Genomic DNA, 13,876 nt, shown 5'->3' on the forward strand with positions numbered 1-13,876 from the left:
CACATCGATCATTTGTACGGACACATACAGGCGACTCAACATTGAACTGGTCTAAAATTTTAGTACAACTCTTGAAGGCGTTGGTCTAGTTTTTGCAGAGGTAGACAATTGGTGGGTAGGTTACTCTATATGAAAATGAATCATTAGTCACACTCCTCTCCTTCCCCCTTCCTCTCCCTTTTAGGGATTGTAATCTTAGGGGAATCCTCTAGCTACATTTAAACTACAACTAACATTGGTCTGGTCTGGGAATGAGCCACATTATAGGCAAAGCAAGAATGTAAGTCATGGGGAGGTGTACGTGTTAGACAGGAATGCACAGATTAAGATGTGTGCCTGAATGACATGTGCTGAGACAAATCAAGACACTTGGGCTCCGATGCCCACACAGAACAAGAGATACAGAAGAGATAAAGAACTGGCCAAGAGGAATGTAAACATGGATATGCAAATACTGAGACCTAGAGCGAGATTCTAGGAGAGAAAATCCCAGACTTTGTTGAGCTGGAAACTGGGGCAGAATTTCTGTAAGTTCGTTCCAGAGACAAAAGCCCATTTAAAGGTGTGAAGAGGGTCACTTGGAAACACAAAAAGCATTCATATGCACACATCCACGCTTAGATACACAGGCTGAATGACAAAAACTCCTCAAAGCCTGATGGAGACTTTCCTGCCCAGTAGACTGACCAGCGCACGAAAGTGTGGGCCACACAACCACATTCACACACTCATTCACTGAGCAATAACGTGTCTTTGGCTAGAGGGAAACTGAGGGCAGAGGCGCCTAGCTAAGGGTGGATGGTCCTCAGTCGCTAAGATTGCTTCTGGTTGTAGTTTCTTCCCGTCTAGAGTGGGGAAGAAGGTATATCTTGACCAGGTTGGAGGATTTATAAAAGATTTTTGAGTTCTTGACCTTGAGAGGATAGATGGTGGAGGAAGAGGAGTAAGCGTTCCACTCCTGGCTGGGGAGGAAGGGATGCTGGGCTGCTCTAAGTCCTGTTTGCTAAGGTTGGTGCACAGGGTCTAGTGAACCGAAAGTGCGAAGTTCGGCCTCTGGGCGAAATCAAGGGGGGAGGTATGCTTTCTTTTTTTCCTGGAGGAGACCGTGAGGGGACGGCCTGCTCGGTAGGGAGGATTAGCAGGCGCCTCTATGACCCCAGACGTGCACGTAAACTAGGCTTGGGTTTGGTTTGCCCGGGGCGTCGATTTGCCGCGGTCCCTCTTTGTCTGAGCCCAGCCGGGAATTCCAGCTTTTATTGGGAAGACCGCACTCGGGTGGAGCCCGCGCTGGGTCGGGCGGGGCAGGGCCGGGCCGCCGGGCTGGGCGGGAGGCTCGCCGGCCGCCGAGCCGCCCGAACCCCTGAATGGTCCTGGGGAGTGCCCAGCGGCCTCGATCAAGCCACCTCGGTGGTTTCCTCGAGGGCGCCAGGCTCGGCCGACCCGGCACGGCGGGGCAAGGGACGCGCGGGTACACTTGGGCCGCCGTGCCGCCCCCGCTCCCCGCGGCTCCCACCCCTCCCCCGCCAGTCTGAGGCCGAAAGGAGCTCTGAAGACCCTTTGTTAGGTTCCAGGGTCACACCCGTGGTCCGGGGCCGCGCCGGGGCGGGAGGGCCTTGCTCTCCGCGAGAAAGGACGTTCTCTTGGCTCGGAGGTCTCCAGCCGTCTGCTCACACGGTTCGGGCCTGGCGGTGCCTCGCCCAGTTTGGGGAGGGGAGGCCGAGGCCCGCCCCAGCCCGCCTGGGCTGCTTCGCCCGAAAGTCCAGCCGGCAGGATTCCATCTGTTTGCAAGGCTGGCTGCGCTGCTGGGGCCTAGGTTGTGGCGCCCGCTTGAGTAACAGCCGGGGTAGGAGTGGAAGGTCTCCTCACGCCGCCCCTGGGGCGGCCCAGCCTCCTGTGTCCCAAGCACTTGGTTGGGGACGTCTACCAACCCCCAGCCCAGGACCGACGGCTTAGTCTGGTTGCCCCCCGTGTGTTTCTCCTCAAGGGGTAGCTGACTTTTTGGTGGATGAGAATTAAAGAACGAGCTTTTCCCGCAACGTTTTGGTAGAAGGCCCTCTTTCCCATTACCGGCTCATTTCCACCTGCCCCCAGTCGAGGATCTTCGAAATGCGGGGGGAACCCCGCACTTAGTTACTCCTTAGAGCCATGTCTCCCCCGCCAACCATTGCCCCTCAGCACCCATGGGCTCCGGTGCCCCATGAGTAGCGGGGAAGTCCGCTAGGAGAAGATCCTGACAGCATAAAATATAATTTGTGATCTAAAAGACAGTTTCCAGTATAATCTCATTATGCACCACAGACTCCCGGTGTTATTTTGTGGAAGGAGGACAATGATCAATTTACATTGACCCGGGGCTGGGCGAGCTTTTAGATGGTAATTGCCATATTGATTTGCATGCAAAAAGGAGACCTGCTAAAATTAAAGACCGGAAGCTAAATTAAACTAAATTTATTGTTTAGGTGCAAACCAGAGAAACTACTGAGGGGATGGGAGTGAGTCAGGTCAGGGTGCCAGGGGCAGACCAGGTGAGAAGCTTTGGAACCTCAGAGGGTTGGGAGCTGTCTTGGCTCTGGTGATTTCAAAATGTGAGGAGGGGGCTTGTTAAGGGTGTGGGGACCCAGCGGGGAATAAGTTATAAACCTGCACTATTGCATTGAAGGCACTGAGGTCTTTTAATGCTAATAGTAACTGCTAGCCGGGTTTATAGGGCTGTAGAGGTCTTCCTGAACCCTTTCCGGCACCTTTCACTTCTATTGTTCTACCTGAGCGCTCACAGCCATGCCCAAGGACACGCAAAATTCTTGCATACGAAGCGTTAAAAATTTTTGTAAAGACACGCCTTTAACCTACCCCCCGCTCCCCAGCCGTCAGGTCTTTCTGTGAGAACTAGAGTAGGGGGCGGCTCTGCACCCGTGCGCCACGCTGCGTGCAGGCTTGGACCGTAGGAGGCTGCGGGACTTCTCCCCGGACCAGCCCCAGACTGGGCCCGACGCCGATTTCTTCCGGAAGCTCTCTTCATGTGGCCCAAGTGGCGGGGGCCGGGGGTCGTCTCCCTGGAGGTTGGAAGGGCCTGCACGGAGAAGGTGGAGGAGGGAAGGCGGGGGCTGGAAATCCTGCCCCGATTGGCAGTTATCGCTAAGGCCGGAAAGTTTAAAAAAGAGAGAAAGCCACTGGCCGGGAGCCAGGGGCGGCCGGGCCGCCGGGGCGTGTTCGGCTGGCTAGAGGGGTGAGGACCCGGCGCCGCCATTGCCTCGATCCCTCCCGTGGCCGAGGCTCTGGCCCGCCCCAGGGGCTCCTGGAACCATTTCGCACATCCGGAGCCTCGGCCTCTGGAGGAGCCACCCGCCCGTGGCCGGGAAGCCACAGGGGCGGCTGAGTGTCCGGCGCTCCTGCCTGTTAACCTTCCCGCCGAGCTGGAGACGGCCCTCGGTCCTGAAGCCGGCCGCATCTGTGGCATCGGGTGTGGAGAGTTCCCGGAGCATCTGAAAGCCCGGGACAGACCTGGAAATTGAGGATGGGGTGGGAAGGGGATGCTGAACGCGGACACTGCACTTCTGGGATGAGAAGTTGGGCAACGAAAAGATAACCCCAGCCGCCAGCTGTGACTTGGGACCTGGCCACTTCCCCCTCAGTTCCCTCCCCAGCCCACTTTGGTCCTCGGGTCCCTAGGGAAGGTAGGTGTAGACACTCTTTCCAAAGGGCTTTTGCTCTATCTAGACAACTTGATTTATTGCTCCATGTGGCAAAACTAGGGTGGCAAGCCTAGTTCTAGTTCCAGGTGTCAGCACTTCTTACAGAGACCGAAGAGTAGCGCCCACTTTCTGCTGCCTGTTCTGGTCTCCTGGAGGAGGAGAGTGTGGAGCCTTGTGGGGATCCCTGGCCGCACACTGGGGTGTTCCAGTGCAGGGCGATGTATAGGATGTCGGTGGAAAGGCTTCATATGGACCGAGCGATTTCTCGGTGTAGGAGAAACTAGGGTGCAGGCTCCTGGTGGACCGAGTTTCCTAGGTGCTGAGTGCTATCCTTTTACCCTGTATTGGAGTAAAAGGGCCGAGAAAGCCCCCGAACTTCTTGGGAATTCCAAATGGCACAGTTTGACCAATACTTGGCTCCTCTCCGCAACTCCAGGACTGAGTTTGACCGTGGCCCATTTTTACTAGCTGTGTGACCTTGGGGGCAAGTTATTTATGGCTTCTGAGCCTCAGTAAGTTTCTTCATTTGTAAGACTGGGAATAATTATCCACCTTTAGGATCAAAGAAGACTACTGGGCACATAGTAGGCCCTGAGGATTAGTAATTGCTTTGAATGACCGGTCAGGTTCCTATAGGTTGCTTCTCCATTTCCTCCTGCCCCCGAGGACACCCCCCACACACACACACCTGCTTAGGCCAACCTTGGAGGGGACCAACCTGCAGGTTAAGCTCCCCTCCAAGGGTGTTCCTGAGGCTTTTTCTCCAGGTCTGCCTCGGTGGGTTCCTCTTTTCCTTTGTTACAGTTCTTTACATTCTGGGCTTTAAAGGATTCCATATGAAAAGGCTGTTTGTTTTTTTTTTTTCCCCTTGCCCGAGTGGGATCATTTTTATGGTTAGGAATTGATTCCAGAACCAGTATCTAGGTGCTCTTTGGCCAGTCCTCCCCTCATTCTTTTGGGGGAGGGAACAGCAGCAGCTGGACAGAGACCTAGTGGGAAGAGGTGAGAGGGTCTGGCCCGCTGTAGAGGCCAGAGGTGCTGTGGTTTGTTTGATAGGGATTAAGTCCGGATGTTATGAGGTCTCAGTGTGGTTTTCAATAAAGTCTGCCAGGGATTGCTTCTTTTATATCGATATGTATTTAAAAAAATTACTAGCATGAGAAGAAAACCAGACCTGTATGGATCCAGGCCGGTAGTAAGCTACTGTGATCAGGTTTCCTACTCGACTCCCAGAGGGGAAGTCAGCGTTTGATTGAAGCTACACTTGGTTCTTGACTCTCTGGGGATGCCTGCTCTGAAACAGGAGCCCTCCCTTTCTCTCCCCCACCCCGCCCCCCCCCTTTTCCCTTCTTCCCCTAAAAGCCTTTGTGCTGAAAGAGCTTCAGTAGGCATGAATCCCTGGTCCCTCTCTAAAGAATGCCTCCCAGCCTTTGCTGACATTGTTTTGCGAACAGTGGGTTTTACCAGGCCAGCAGTTTTCCCCCCATCTTAGCTCACTATTTTAGAGGTTAGAGTATGGCCAGTATGTGCCCAACTGCAGTGCTTTCCAGAGTGTGTAGCCAGGGCCTTGCCTGTAATTCTGAAGACAACTTAACCTTTACCCTTAGGTACGCTGCCCCCCCACCCTCCGTGGAGTGGGGTAGGTGGTGAAGGTGGGGACAGCAAGGCCCGGGGATTGTTGTGGAGGGTCTGTTTGTTTTCTCCAGCCTCGAGCTAAGGGGTGGAGTGGGGCGAGTCACTCCGTTCCAGCCTTGGGTCTGATTTAAAACTTGGTTTAATTGGAGAAACTCTTAGGCATTTAACAGTTTTGTACAAAGGCAAACTTGAAATAGCTCTAGGCCTACGTCATTTAAGAAAGAATAAATGAAGTACAGAAATGTCCAAACTATGTAAATCCTAGAGTTGTCTGCCCTCCCATAAACACATGACAAGTGCCAAGGCATTTCCAGTCAAAACACCCATGGAACCAGCAGCCTCTATCCTTTGTATTTATTATTTTATTAACAGCATTTTACACAGCATTTAACAAGCACAGCCTGCCTGCTTTCCACCGCGGCTCTCAGCGGACTGAGGGGTGGAAAACAGATGGGGGTGGTGAGGAGTGGGCTCTAGACGGGCAGGGACAAAAGGAGCATTTGGGGTTCCTTTCGTCTGGCCCCAAAGAGAAGACAAAGTCATGCTTTGGAGGAGGAAAGTTGTGCAGATGTGGTGTGTCTAGTCTGCACTTTGATTCCAGGTGTGAGGCCAGGTCTGCCCTCCCATTACGCTGCCCATCAGTTATTGGTGCTTTTCAGAGACTAAGTATTTGTCTGCTATCCTTATTCTATATCCTGGTAGAAAGTTTATAACGAAAAGTAATGCCTTTCTTAAGTCATAAAATGAGCCTTGTATGATTATTTAATTAAAATCTATTTAAGGACCGATTAGGCGTGTAATTTGCGCTAATAATGACGATTATGGAAATGTTCGACTTAACCAAAAATCATAAAGGAGACATTCTGATCAGTGGGGCGACCAGTCAGGATTCAGGGGCTTGGACAGTTTTCCAGAAACACAAGGGGGCTGTGAGCTGCAGACGGGGCCAAGCTGCCTTTCCTCTGGGACATGGTAGAGAGGGTTGCAGGACCCCAGGCTGGCCCCCACTTTGCTGAGCAGAGTCTGGGAGTCTGAACAACCTTTATTCCCAGCAGAGGAGATGGGGGCGGGGGAGGGGGCTGCCCCGAGCCACTAGCTGGAGGAGGAAACTCTGAGAGCGAGCCGGTGAACCCCACCGAACTCTGCTCGTAATGGCTGTGTTCTCTTGCTTTAACAATCGGCAGCGACACACGCAGCACTGCCTTGGCCAGCCTGGGCTGGAGCCCGGAGGGGTTGGGGGGAGGGGGGGGTCCGTTGTTCCGGAGAAACCTGCCAGCTGCTGGGCTTGGTGCGAAGGCAGTGAAGGCAGACACAATACTGCTGTTGTTGGTTTGATCTCTAACTGTGGATTGTTAGTCTGGCTTTAACTATGTGGTAAGGGGGGAATGTGAAGGCTGTTTACAGCGAGTGCAAATAATGTGACAGCTGTTGGTGCACGGGCAGCGCGGTGCCTCCCCGGCGCTCACACAAAGCGCGCACTATGCAGGCCCACGGAAAGCCGCAGAGGTGGCCGCCACTTGCTGGCCGGGGCGTCCTCGGATGCAAGGCAAGACAACCCTCAGCGACGGCAGCGCCCCATCCCCACCCCACGGACACATGGCCCTCTGGCTCCCGGGACCTGGGTGGACGGGCGCGCTGGTTGGCGTTTTGTGGTTTAGGGAACTTGTTAGGCAGAGGTGGCAGGAGAAGGCCCGCAGGGTCATGAGTGTCAGCTGTCTGGAGGGGTTGCCTGGGGCCTGGGGCCTCAGCAGTTGGCTTGTGACCGGGTTGTTAAGATTTGGGAAAATAACTTTCCGCCCTAAAGCAAGCCTGTTGGAAAGAATGTATTATTAACTGAAGGCTTTCTGGAAATTGCAGAGGCTCTGAAGGCTGTTGTTCTTCCTCTGAAATGGCCCTGTTATTCAGACAAGTTCGAGAGACAGGCGGCTGCTGTGTTCTAAGCATTGGGCCCTGTTTCCTGGATTGGCAACACCAGTGTGTAGGTTCAGGACCCAAAGCTTTGGATTACCCACGTCCCTTTGCCTTCCCCTGTTTTTTAAGAGTGCACTTGCCTCTAAGCTGCAGGATGCCACTGTCTTCAAGTCTGCCCACAGCGCCACCCACTCTGTGACTTAATCAACTAGATAGATGCCCACAGCCACAGGCCTTCTCTGAGTTCCTGGTCCTCTGCCAGGCAGTGTGGGGAGGCACCAGGGTGGGAGGCAGAACAGTTGGTGGGTGGCGGCCATCTCCCCCCTCCCCCGCCAGGGGCCGGTCCTGGAGCCCAAGCTGGGAAGGGGTATGGATGGTCAGGAGGCTGGGCCTGCTCCTGAGCTGTCCTGGGGCCAGCTGAGTGTAAAACCGATAAAACCACTCCCCCCTACCCCAGCCTCAAGGTTGAAGCCTTCCGGGTTCTGGAGGATCATTCAGAGCTGACTTAATTCTATATCCTGCCCTTCTGTGTGACTTTGGCCCTCTGGGTGTACAGCTTTCAGGATATCTGCAAATGATGATTTCATCCCCCCCCCACCTCCAAACCTACCCCCCCACCCCCTGCCTGGAGTTATAATGTGGACTTCTACGTCTAGTTGGGTTCCCTAGTGGGGAGCTGGGAGATACTTCTGGAATGATACATGAACTTCGGTGCCAGTTCTATAAATTGGTCTCTTTTTATGACGTGTGCCATTTTCTGTAGGAATGTTGCTTGCAAAACGAGTTTCGCCTTGGAGGAAAGGCGGAAAGATAAACAAGCCTGCAACGCCAAAACACTGGCAGTCTTTCCCTCCTTCCAGCTCTCTTAAAGCAGCCGGGCTGTATTTCCAGGATTAGACTCGTGCTTGTGAGGAGGGACTCTGGTTGGCTTTTTTTTTTCCCCCAAGCAAATGCAAATTAGAGAAAAATAATTTTCTTTCAACGATATGCAATGTATTAGTCACTTGTTATCGTGCTCCGAGGCAGGCCTCATTTGCGCGTCTGCCAGCTCGCTCACATCTGCTCGGCGCTGTTCGGGGCATTTTAACCTTGGCGGTGTCGTGTCTAGTCCCACGGATCAAGGAGGAGTAATTAAGCTCTGAACAGCTACAAAAATTCACGGGCCCCCACGTCTACTGCAGTTTTCCCACAGCTTTGTTTGGGGTGTTCCGGGTTCCAAGATTGAGTAGCAGACATGGGGTTCCTATTGTTCCTTGTTAATAAAGTGGGAGCCCCTGTCCTCCCCTGACCCTCATCCCCAGCCTTCCCAGGACTCCCAGGGGGCACACAATCAGCAGGGAATCCGGGTGCAGACTGCAGGACCCTGTGTTTTCTGCATCTTTTATTCGTAAAAAGTTCCTTTGTGCTTCCTGTGTGTACTAATGATAGCTGCTGTTAATAGCCTTATGGATCGGTTCTTCTGCATTTGCCTCCAGGTTGGGGGAGACTCCAGCTGGGAACCCAGTGCTGTAGGGACCCCACCGAAGGGGGTGTGGGGTGGGGGAGGGGTGGGGGTTGGCGGAAGGAGAGGAATAAGGGTGATTGATTGCGTTCAACCTAGATTTCCTGTCCTGGGCTGCTGCCTCCTGTGGGGGGACACCTGCTTCCAAGTGGGGCCCCCTCTTGCATACACACGTGGTTGTTGTGTGTGGCACCACCCTGAAAGAAAGTGAAAGAGACAAAAAGCCAAGGTATAGCGTCAGGGGAGAAGGGGAAGTTCTGCAAGCCGACCAGGGGGCCCATGGCTCTGCTGTGTGGGAAAGGGAGTGTGTGGCGGGCAGCACTCCTGGTTTGGCAGCAGCTCTCCAGGTTGATCCTTGCTGGTGCCCCCCCCCAAGCCCCCAGCCCCCTTTTACAGTTGGCTACACTTGGCTTGCATCTTTCAATCAGGGGAGCTGGGGGGGAAGCGTCCATGGAGAGCAACACTCCAGACTGGCCAAAGGGAGCCCAGGACGATGGCCGCAGGAGTCTCCAGTGCCCAGTCCCCTGGTGAGCTCCACCGCACATTCTGGGTTCTCCGTGCGCCCACCCAAAGTTGCTTTTTGTCGAGATTCAGTGGCAGGCACCTGGGAAAGGGAGCTCCCAGAGATGCGCACATGCGAGGTGTGAACCGGGGTCTCGGAGGGCTGGTGGAGAGAGCTGGAGTTCCTGGAAGGTCGGGCGGGGCCGAGAGCGGGGATATGTGCGGGCCGCTGCCCTGCGCGGAGACCTGGCGGAGGAGCTGCCAGGAGCCGCCACACGGGGTGTGTGTGCGGTGGGAGAGAAAATCCCTTTGTTGCCGACCGATCAGGCCGAGACGCGGGAGGGGGCGCCCCTCCCTCACCCGCCGCTGCCGCCAAGTTCACTCCTGACTGCCCCAGTAGCTCTATCCCCGACGCCCTGGGGGAAGGCAGGGAAGGTGCTGGGTGCTAGGTGCTGCAGGTCAGGGCCTGCCTCGAGTTTATCATTCTCCCTGCCCCCCACTCCCCATTGATAGCCCTCAGCAGCGCTGTCTGTTACTAATGCAAAACCTGGGGCAGGAGTGGGGATGCCCCCAGAGGCGACGGCCACTACTTGCAGGGTGCAGAGAGATAGCACCTTGGCAGGCAGGATCACTCCTCCCATTCCCCCCCACCCCAACTTCAGCACCCCTGTACGGGCTGGAGGACCTAGCCAGCGACCTCCTTCCACCATACCCCTGGAAACGTGCAACCTTCCCCTGACCTGGGAGGCATCCTTGGGGTTTCCCTCTCCCCACTGTTGCACACACTGGGGAAAATAGCCCAGGAGGACTCACCTCAACGCCTCACACCCTGGACCACTTTTTCTCAGCTCCCACATCCAAGCAGCCCCCCATCCTAAAATAGGAACTTCTTCACTCCTCCCTTCCTTGACACCCATAGAGAAGTGCCTGTGCGTGACTCAGTCTGGGCTTGGAGCAGCCCCAGGAAGGGCTCCTGTGCTGCGAGCTTCCACGAAAGCCCCTCGCCCTGCTGAAGATCACCCCTCCCTGGCCCCTCTGTGTCTCTTCCTCTGCCTCCCCACTGCCACAAAGGAACCATGTAGCCATTCTGGGGGTTTGTTTGTTACATAGTATGTCTAGTGGAGTCAGATGCTGCTTAATGGCATTAGACGGGGCCTGCACCAGCTATTGCCAGGCAGAACTCAAGTCCTGAGTGCAGTTTAATCCTCTGGAAAACAGGGTGCCAAATATTTACAGATGAGGGCACCGAGGTTGAAGAGGTTCAGCCACCTGCCCAGAGACAGGCTGTGAATGAGAGAGTGGGAAGGCAGTGGTGATTGTGCTCTCAACGCATCCTCCACGGAGAACTGGCCACGCAGTGAGAGAGTCCCTTTCCCCACAAAGATCCCCAGCCCACACGCGACCCTGGCACACGGCCTGCTGCCTGGGATCCCTGATGTCTGCTCAGTCTTCTGGACCAGGTGCTCCTCCATACCTGTCCAGGCCTCCTTGGCCACGAACTGGAAAAGTGCCTAGTGGGTTAAGGGGTGCCTAGTGAGCGAGGCCCTGGGAAGGGGCACTGGTTGTGGCGGCATGGAGTGGGGCCAGTCTGGTGGTGCTCCTTCGCATTTTGTCGGTGCCACTTGACAAGCTTGATGTGCAGACTTGAACCAATCCATCCGCCGCCTCGAGGGCGGAGGCAGTGGAAAGTGGCCCGGTGCCAGGAAGAGCGGGGTGGAGAGAAAGGAGAGGTGCCAAGAGTGGCCCAGCGCTGCCCCCATCCCTGCACTCAGGCTGGCCTCTCAGCAGCCACAGCGCCTTCTTTCGCACTCTGTCTGTTGTCTCCCGGGGGAACTCAGCCTTAAAGAAAAAAAAAAGTTCTCTCCTTTTCCTTGGCCAGACCAGTGGTGGTGGGGTGCAGCTCAGGGCCCGTGTTCCCCCACGTGTCTTTTCACAGAGTGCCAAGGTGCTGCCACTCAAGGATGCCAAGGTGGGGGTGACTGCTCCTAATCGTAGTCCCTCTGACCTCTTTCTGCCAATCAGGCTCTTCTCCCCAGTGTCCAGGCCAGGCTGGGAGTAATCATAACTTGGCTCCTGGAGCAGATGAGCGCCCAAGTCTGTCGAGGGAGACTCAGACTCTCCTGTGCATGTACTCAGATGCAAAGCCAGAGACCTTCACACGGGGTGGCTGATTTGTCTCTCCCAGAGCTGGATGTTCAGCGGGCAGCCACCACAATTCCTGCCTGTTCTTCTGGAAACCAGACACTCGTGTCTCCCAGGCTGACCCCTTCTCTGGGCCACCTTCCCTCTTTATCTCTCTTCGGCATCCTTGCCCTCTTCTCTCCTCTACTGGAAAAAAGGGTTAAAACCCAGAGCCAAGGTATAGCTTAGCAGCTTGCACTGGAAACAGGTTGGTGCTTGTAAAGTGCTTTTCATGACTGACTTCACACATCTTGGCACTGCCAGAAGCATAGCCTGCCTGTGAAGACCAGGCCAGGGTGGGGTGGGGTGGTCATTGAGAAATAAGGGTGAATGCACATCTTATGTATAGCAGCACAGCCTCTGCTCTGTTTGTCATCCAAATCACATCGTTTGCCCCCTTCACCGTGACCCACAGCCAAGGGCCAGGGAAGTCACTTTTGAAAAACTTTTCCTCGGTTAAAAAGAAAGACCCCACCTCTCCAACAATTTCAGTAGGCCTTTCTGAAAGTGGAGTGGGGTGAGCATGACTGCCTGTCTGCCCCCTCCTATGTGTTCCTTATCCCCAAGATCCCCTTCTTCGGTTCTCCATCCCAGAGAGATGAAGGGGGCATCCTTCAGTGATGGGGGGGGTGTAAGCAGTCTGGCCTTTGCCCAGGATGTGGGCTGTCACTCTGGAGAAGGGCCTCGCAATGGGCAGGGCCCTGGCTCGTTGGCCCTTTCCACGCAGCTCCATCTTTGGCCAGGAACCTGAAGAGTTAAAAGTCTTTAGCTCGTTGCAATGAAATTATGGCTGGCAGTGGCGCCGCTGTTTGTTCAACAGACCTCCACTTTTAAACAGTTCACAAAAAGTTCATGGGGCAGCTAAAGATTATAAGAGAGAGAGAGAGAGCGCGAGAGAGTGTGTGTGTGTGTGTGTATGTGTGTAGGTGTAGTCAGCAGGATCCAATACTGGGCCTCACCCCTCTTCGTCTCACCCCCACTCCTGTGACACTGGACCATGCTCTGGGGCTCAGCCCTCCATCTGATCCTGTGCTGGTCAGAACACTTCATTCTGACCCAGGGTGTTCTTTATCTGTGCATTATTAATACTGAAAACCAGACGAGACCTGGAGTGGGGGAGAAGCTTTGAAAGCACTCTGTGATCCCAGGTTGTCTCTCTAAACTGTGTCCACCTCACCCGCTAAATTCAGGCTGCCCTTTCCAAAGAAAAACCCTTTCAAGGGAAGGCGGCTGCAGGCCCTGGGGGTGGGGGAAGGGCTCAGGAGGGTGATTGTGGCCACAGCCTTCCTATTTCCTCACTCAGGTGCTCAGAGGTCCTTGTCCCCAGGTGACAACTCACAGAAGCTCTTAGGAGACAGCTGGGGTAACTTTTGAAGACTGGAACACCAGAAGATCAGGGCTTCGAGGGCACACACACTTCTTCCTTTCATCCTTTTCTTAAGGGTTTGATAGAGGGACCCTTTGGTGTAAGGTCTGAATTTCATCATGACGCACAGTCAGGGAATGGCATGGCATGGCGCTCCCATGGCAGCCATATTGCCAGGACACTTTCACTGAGGAATGTTGCTCCACCTTCTAGATTGACACCTGTCTTCCTTTTGTTAGAAGGAGTGGCAGGAGTTAGAGAGGGGACACACTGTTGAGTGAGCCTTCTCTCATGGTGGCCTACCCCCAGTTTGATGTGCGTGTTCGGAACACAGGAGAACGGCCTGTGAACCCCCACAGAATCTTCCTCATTGCCTGCATCCGACTGAGTCTGTCTTTGGGGTGCTGTAGCCAGCCCCCTGGAAATGTCCCAGCCTATCTGAAGAAAGGGACACTTTGTAGACAAATAGCCTCTCCAGGATCCCACCAGGCCGGACACAACGGGGAGATTGCTATCTCTCTCCCAGCTTTATTGTTGCGCTCTAACTATGCATGGTGTGTGTCTGCGTGCGTGGCTCTCGATTAACAGACGGTGTTCTATGTATAGGGGCTGATGAGGGATGCTGGTGGACAAAAGCCCGAGTTAGGACAAAGAAACGCAGAGGGATAGCCTGGCTTTGGGATTGGGGTCTCCCAGGTACTCCCCGGTCCTGTTGGCTCCCACCCAACCGACCTGGCAGTCAGCGCCCTGTGCTAAAGTGTAAAAGCAATCATTTGCATATTTTTCCCTGCTAACAAAGGAAATGTGTCGACTTAGGGAACATTTGGGCTTTCGGAAACTGTGTGGGTGGGTGTGTGAGGGAGGAGAAGAAAAGTTCCCCCATGAGCTGCACACCAAGGATTTCACACTCAGGTTTGGGTCCCGGTGTACAGAGGCTGTGGCTGGGGGGTGCCTGGACAAGGCAGTGTGCGAGCTGGGGGAATTGCCGAGGGCCATCGGTCCCAGGCATTAAAGGCTCCCCTACTTATTAACCCAGCATTTAACAGCAGGATATGGGCTGAAGCGCAGTCAAAAGAAACGGCTCAACCT

The 13,876-nt window shown here is 54.6% G+C and overlaps 1 protein-coding gene across 14 annotated transcripts in view; it reads left to right on the forward strand.

Annotated features, from left to right (window-relative positions):
- BCOR (BCL6 corepressor) overlaps positions 1–13,876 on the forward strand; it is a 120,526-nt gene that overhangs the window by 77,083 nt on the left and 29,567 nt on the right. The window lies entirely within an intron of this gene.

This window comes from Giraffa tippelskirchi, chromosome X (assembly GCF_054371585.1).
Source record: "Giraffa tippelskirchi isolate mGirTip1 chromosome X, T2T-mGirTip1v1.2.pri, whole genome shotgun sequence".
Lineage (NCBI taxonomy): Eukaryota > Metazoa > Chordata > Mammalia > Artiodactyla > Giraffidae > Giraffa > Giraffa tippelskirchi.